Source organism: Trachurus trachurus, assembly GCF_905171665.1.
Source record: "Trachurus trachurus genome assembly, chromosome: 5".
NCBI lineage: Eukaryota > Metazoa > Chordata > Actinopteri > Carangiformes > Carangidae > Trachurus > Trachurus trachurus.
The window spans coordinates 35,725,850-35,732,760 of NC_139896.1; positions in this window are offsets into that span (position 1 = coordinate 35,725,850).

Genomic DNA, 6,911 nt, shown 5'->3' on the forward strand with positions numbered 1-6,911 from the left:
CCTGAGTTACACAACAGGCCAGATTATTATTAAGCGACTGAAAAACCAGTGTGTGTACCACCCAAAGCCGTCTTAATAGAAATCTGCTGACCTTGAAGTTATGTGTTGACGCCCTCAATTTCTCGATTTGTCAGCTGTCCACCACATGAAGGCCACAAACACACATGAGACCAAACCAAAATGGGAAGAAAATGAAAAGTTCAGGTTAGACGGCTCTGCAGGAACACACAGGGGATCACAAGCTGCAATATAACAAATAATAAGGTTGGGGAGGGTTTGTGCTATTTTTCACATCACAGATGGCAGACAGTGAATGTGAACCCAATAATGGTTAAATCTGACCACAATGAGGTTTATCACTACGAAGGAGGGGGCTCTTGTAAACATGAAAACGCTGCACTTGGCTGCACATTTCCAAAGCTCGTGCAGACACTGCTTTGTTTTTTTAAACAAACGAAACCCCTTTATGACGTCTAGACTGTCCATATTTGAATTAGGAAAATATGCAAATACAAATCAACTGCAAATGTATGGCTTGAGTTGAAAAGCAGCTGCCTTTTACTGCTGTTTCAGATGTTGCACATGGTCACATGATCAACTGTCTCAACTAAAGGTGTTTTTCAGAATACAGAAAAATAACAGTGACAAAAAAACAAACACATCAAATACAGAGTTTGGTTGTCATAACAACGTTCAAGAACCCCTTTTGCGACAGGCCACACTAATTTCACTCATGTTGTTTGCTTACGCAGATATTCAGATTGTTCCCCCAGAGACTGTAACCAGTATATTTAGACCATGAGCAAAGAGCAAGATTCAGTACAAATGCAAACCACTGCAAATCTTCCCTATTTTGCTTTGAGGTTAATCATGAACCCAGCGCTCTGGACTAGAATGTGTGCAGCAATAGATGCAGGTGCAAGTAGCTACTTTATACTGAAGGTTATAAAACCAGGTCACACTGAAAAGAGACACATAAGTAAAATGTGAGTGTTGGCTTCAGAGACGAGTGAAATCTACTTCATGTGGTCTTTGGATTTTGTAAAACAAACACACAGAGAGCAGAAATTTTACCCGAGCTGCCTTGAGAGAACTACTTCAACCTCTGGTAACAAACATACAAGGGGGTTATGGAGATGACGGATCCAGACACACAGAGGGAGAGAGAGTGGGAGAGACACCCCACATCTGAGCACAAGTCTAAAGCAAGCACATGTAAACCAAAGGAGAGCCCATGAGAGTGGCCGTAAAAGCTTGGATAGTGCCTGGCCTTTGGCTGCTAGACAAGCCTCATAAACATTCATTTGAATCCCAGTGAACCAGAAATGCCCTCCTGCGCACTCACGATAGGGCCGCACATCGTGATCAGTAGGTGACCGGCGCTGGGTGGGGAGGGGGACGAGCTCTGCTGACAGAGTGAACCCGAGCCTCCTTCAAGGGCCTGTTTCTCATTCTCTGAGTGGGCTGTTGCGAAAGCAGAGGGAGAAGAAGCATGTTGGGATGGAACTAGGTCGAGGAGGCATGTAGTGCACGTATCCTCCAAGAGGAGGGCTAAAATGGTTGGAAATCTCGTGGGGCAGGTTCAGAGCAAGGTTAGCCAAATACTGAATAAATCAAAGGGGGCTTGGAAAGCCTTTCCCGTGCTGAAGGCGCTGATTTCCAGGGTGACTGACCAGGCGCAGGTGGAAGCAGAGGACTTGGTCACATGGGGAGAAATGGGAGAGTGTAGCTGTCTCAGCTGTGACCATATTCCCAGGTGTCTGTGTTGCACATTTCACTTTTGTTTGGGATCATATTATAGTCTTTAAATGTGTTGTTAGAAGTCAACAAGCATTTTTCTAACCCCAACCCTTTCTTCTACTAGTGTGGCTCATTTGAAAAGACCGTTGATTTCCCATTTGATACTGACAGCAAGCATGTTTCTGTAAGTTTATCTTAGTTTGTCTAGTACTGCACAGCTGTTATTGAATACCACCGAATTTCCACTATACTTTGAACGAGAGCAACAAGCCTGAGTGTATTTTTCCTATATGCAGTCCAAGCATTTGTAATCCCAACACAGGGGCTTGGAAAGTCGGCCTCAAATGATCCATTAAATATATTATAGGCGCCCGGATCTGGAGTCCATTTGGCTTGTTGTGCAGTGATGCTGAACACAAGTAAAACCTCAGCCAGTGCAGGATTCTGTCATTATTCACATCACATACACTTACAGATCCTGTGACTCCCAGTTTCCTGGCAGATGGTGACTTTGAAGCTCTGTACAACTCAGTGATAAATGCGCTCTAAAACAGTTCATATCCATTTTCACTTTATGTTCATTTGATATCTGTAAAATGTAGAAAATGTTTGCTACCGCTTTCCTTTATGAAAATCACCACTTATCATCACTTTTTGTCAATTTAACTAGGCGGACAAAAAGATACATTTGTCACATTTGCACCAATATCCGATATCCTCTGCACTAACACTCTCGTGATGATGACTCTATCAGAAATATGAGCATGCAGAGGACTAATGCCCAAGAGTAGAGTCTGCTCAAAGCAAATAGCCGAGTGAGCTTACAGCCACGGGCAACGGAAAGGTAGTGTAGCGGAGATGGGGCGAGATGCTATTTGTTACAGCGCCTTATCCACTTTCTCTGAACAATGCTGTTAGCCCTCTCACCAGTTTGTTGTTGGCTTCATCCATCACAGGCTAGGTAGTATGATAAAAAGGCTCAGCCCTAACCCACAGCAAGGAGCCAGCCGTGACGCCTCAGTTGACCTGTCAAACGGCAAGAGTTATTATACACTGTGGTGTTAAAGGTCAAAGGGAGCAACAAGCTCAGAGGGTGTCAGTCCTCAAAAACACACTCACGTGGACAAACAGGACTCAGTAGATGAATGAAGGTAATTAATACTGCGGTTATGTTCACACAGGTAGACAAATAATAATTGTAAACAACAACCTTGAGCATTTTTAGCTGGTTTTTAATGCAACCACTATTTAATCACCTTGGCTACTGGCCATTTAAAGGGATAGTTCACCCAAAATTCAAATTTCACTCATTATCTACTCACCCTCATGTCAACTAAGAGCTGTGAGAATTTTCCTCCGTGCCTTCTCTGAGTTACGGGGGGGTCCGTGCAGCAGTATTTGTCCATATAATGGTTGTGAATGGATACCAACTTTCTTTGTCCAAAAAGACACACCAAAAAACATCCAAATACCTCCATACTGCTCGTCTGTAATGTCCCTCTTGTATTGAAGCCCCGACATGAGAAATTGTTCTATATTTTAGCTTGTTTGTAGCGGAAGCTCCCAGTGTCTCAGTTCACTGCTCTTCTTGTGTACGGAACAATTTCTCATGTCGGGGCTTCAATACCAGAGGGACATTACAGACGAGCAGTATGGAGGTATTTGGATGTTTTTTGGTGTGTCTTTTTGGACGAAGAAAGTTGGTATCGATTGACAACCATTATATGGACAAATACTGCTGTGCGGACCCCCCCGTAACTCAGAGAAGGCACGGAGGACATGACATGAGGGTGAGTAGATAATGAGTGAAATTTGAATTTTGGGTGAACTATCCCTTTAAGGAATGCAGTGTTTTAGAGAGAGATACCTCATACATATGCATAGCGTGGATGGAGGTGCAGCTCTACAACACAAGGTCAAACACTTTAGTAGTTGGGGCATAACTCTCTATACATTCTATTCATCACTGGCTGCCAGCCATATCAGCACAGGGTGTGCAGAGGAGAGCAGAATATCTATACGCTGATCTCTGTAGGGAAAAGGTTTTGGAACTACACAGAAAACTTTACCTCTGATATCTCCCTCTGTTCATTAAGGATTGTATAGTGGGAAGGAATATCATATCATGGCACAATGATTAGAAGAACACCAAGATCGGGGCGATGCAGTGGGAGAGCAGCTCACTTGCAATCACGTCTCTTTATGAGTTATGGTTTGCTTTTGTCGTGGCCATTTCCACATTTGAAATGAAAAGTGCCACACATCACTGGTTTAAGTTACAGAGCCCAACCAGAGGTTTCAGAAGGAGAGAAGTCACAATTTCAGTTCTGATCTCCTTGTGTTCCCAATATGACATTAAAAAAAATCCCCCTGGGTCATTCACCTACTCTGTGGAGCCAAGAGAGTTCTGTTTCACATGTGGTTTCCAGTGTTCTGCTTTTGAACACTGACAGTTAACAGGGAGAAAGTGGGAGGTAAGCGCTGAGGGACAAACAAAGCAAAGTAAAGCCTGCTTTTCACTGCGAGCAGAAGGCAAACACTCAAAGGGGAAGGGTGTGGGAGGGTGAAACACAGTTCACATTGCGCGGATGGGCTCAGGATATTTATAAAGCCCACCAGGCATCACGTCAGGAGAGTTCGGCAGAAAAATGTTGTTCCCAGATGGACTGTTTCAGCCAGATTTATTTATTACGGAGCGGCTTCCTCGTAGATTACACAACAGTGTCGCAGCACGAGTGAACTCTGTGGCTCGGCGGCAAACTGTTGCCAGCAGCCTGCCTTGCTCAAGGTGAATCAGATGTGGGTCAGATGGAGGGCACTGTCCTCATCTGAAGAGCAGAGCAGATATCAAAAGGTTATGCAACCTTTCTAAACATGCCATTGCTCTCATCATGACAAAGGGAGACATGCAGCTCACACACCACACAAACACTGATAAGACTGACAGGAGTAAAAATAGATGAAATATCAAGTATGTTTTCTTGGCTTATGTAAAGTAGCTGATGTTTTTTTTTTTTGTTTTTTTTTTGGAGGTTTGCTGTTGGCACAGAAGCTCTCGATCTATCACAGGGCTATATTACACAAACAAAGGCTGCTAAGCCCACAAGCCTGCATGCAAAGTCACGTGAGCAGAGTTGGCGGCCTCTGTGAACTACACCTGAACTTAGCTAAATGGAAACAGACCAAACACACAGTGTGCGTCAGGATGAAAGCATCCCTCTGGAGAGCTGTTACTGAGGGTTTTGTGGAGAGGATGTGGGTTATCAAGCAGAGCAGCAGAACTGAAAAGCACTTCTCTAAACGATTGACTCAGCATGGGGCTCGCTTATACGTCTGTGCAAAAATCACACTAAAAAAAACCCCTCACGTCGCAGGAGTACAATTCTCACCTAATTCTCGGCTTCATTAAAATGGAAGCTACGCTCTTGCCACAGACATATGGGTCCTTCATTACACTGCTTCTCAGATCTTCTCTCCAAGCGCCCTGGTTTCATATCTGCATCACAGGCGAACACCGCACAGAGGAGGTGAGGGGAATAAGAGGGAGCTACCTCCAAGTGAATAAAAAACACATTACTAGGTAAATTGTGTTTCTCTTAAAGGTATAATGTGTACTCCCATCTAGCGGTGCGGTTGCATATCTGAACGTATTCTTGATGTTGCATTCAGGTGAAATGGGGCAGACGTCAGACAGACAACAGACGCTGCATGTAACAGGATAAACAAGCGTCTATGTAAACAAGTGGTCCACCAGCACGAGGCAAAACAATACAGGCCTGACAATATGTTGTCATGGTGATGTGGTATTGTTTTACCGTCTTTCTCTCGTCCAGTAAAATGACATCCGGTTGGTTTGCCGACGGCCGTCTGCCTGACTGCACCTGAATGCAACATCAGTGCCTCCGTCCTTCCTCACACTACACAGTGGTGACAGTTTTAACAGGCCGAGCCCACAGCTCCGCTGAGTTTCTATGGTTACCTACGGTCACGCTGCCACTCAACGTAAAAAATGGCGATGCAACATGGCCGCCTCGGTTCGGTGCGTCGCCCACTTATGTATTTGTAACGACTTGTAACAACTCATTCTAAGGTACCAGAAAGCTTTCATTTGTATGCTGATGTGATTCCACTTCAGTGAAATACGTATTTATGAAAGACAGATTTGATTTTTGATGATAAAAAGTCAAATACACTGGGGCTTTAAGACTGAAATAACTAGAACAAAAACATCCACTCAAAGTTCAGGTAAAAGAGCACATGGAGGATGTGGGAGGCGAAAACCGCACAGGCCGTCCTCCCACGCATGACATGCTACTGAACCTAAAGACGACTGCGTGTGTTTATGTTGCACTCGTACTTTACCCAACTGCTAGGAACACTGCAGCAGGTCGGAGAGAGGAAAATGAGCGATGGGAGAGAGGTAGAGGAATAACCAGTTTGTGTTTGTACCCTTCACACGGAAGCCAAGAAGAGTAATTGCCTGCTCAACACCTCGGAGGTGAAAGGTTGGCTGGGAATGCGGGGGGTGGTCGCACAGCCTGCTGTAATTAGCCTGCAAAAGGACAAATGAGTCTCCCACCACATCACCATGAGCATGTCAGATCTGGACCACTGAAGACCTTACAAGATATTATCATGGCCTCCTGGAGATTCTCCACTCCTGATTACACGATAGGCTGCCCTTGGAATGAGAATGGAAATACTTTGGGGGAAAGAAAATGCTACGCTTGGATATGAGTGGTGTATCTGATCTTCAAACCGCTGGTTTCTGCATAAGAAGTTCTCCAGCTCACACAGGAAAGCAGCTACAGTATTTAATCAGGCAGCTCTGAGTGGCAAAGCAGTTTAAATAGGTTTAGAGCTCTCTTAACTCATTCCATAAAGTATAACTAATCTAGATGAGGGCATCTGGGGGTAATTTGGTTGAAAGGCGGAATTGTACATAAAGTAATGTGCAACACAGCTGCCCTCATGAGACACGACTGGGTTTGGTGCATCAAAATGATGAAAACTTGCATGGCAACCTGTTTTCAATTGTCACAAAGCCCCAAGTAAAAAGCTACAATTTTGCACAATTTTTCAATTAGACAGTTCTACCGTATATGGCAAACGGTCAGGACGGAGTGGACATCTTCTGTTTGATTAGACCGAGTTTCACATAACAGAACGAT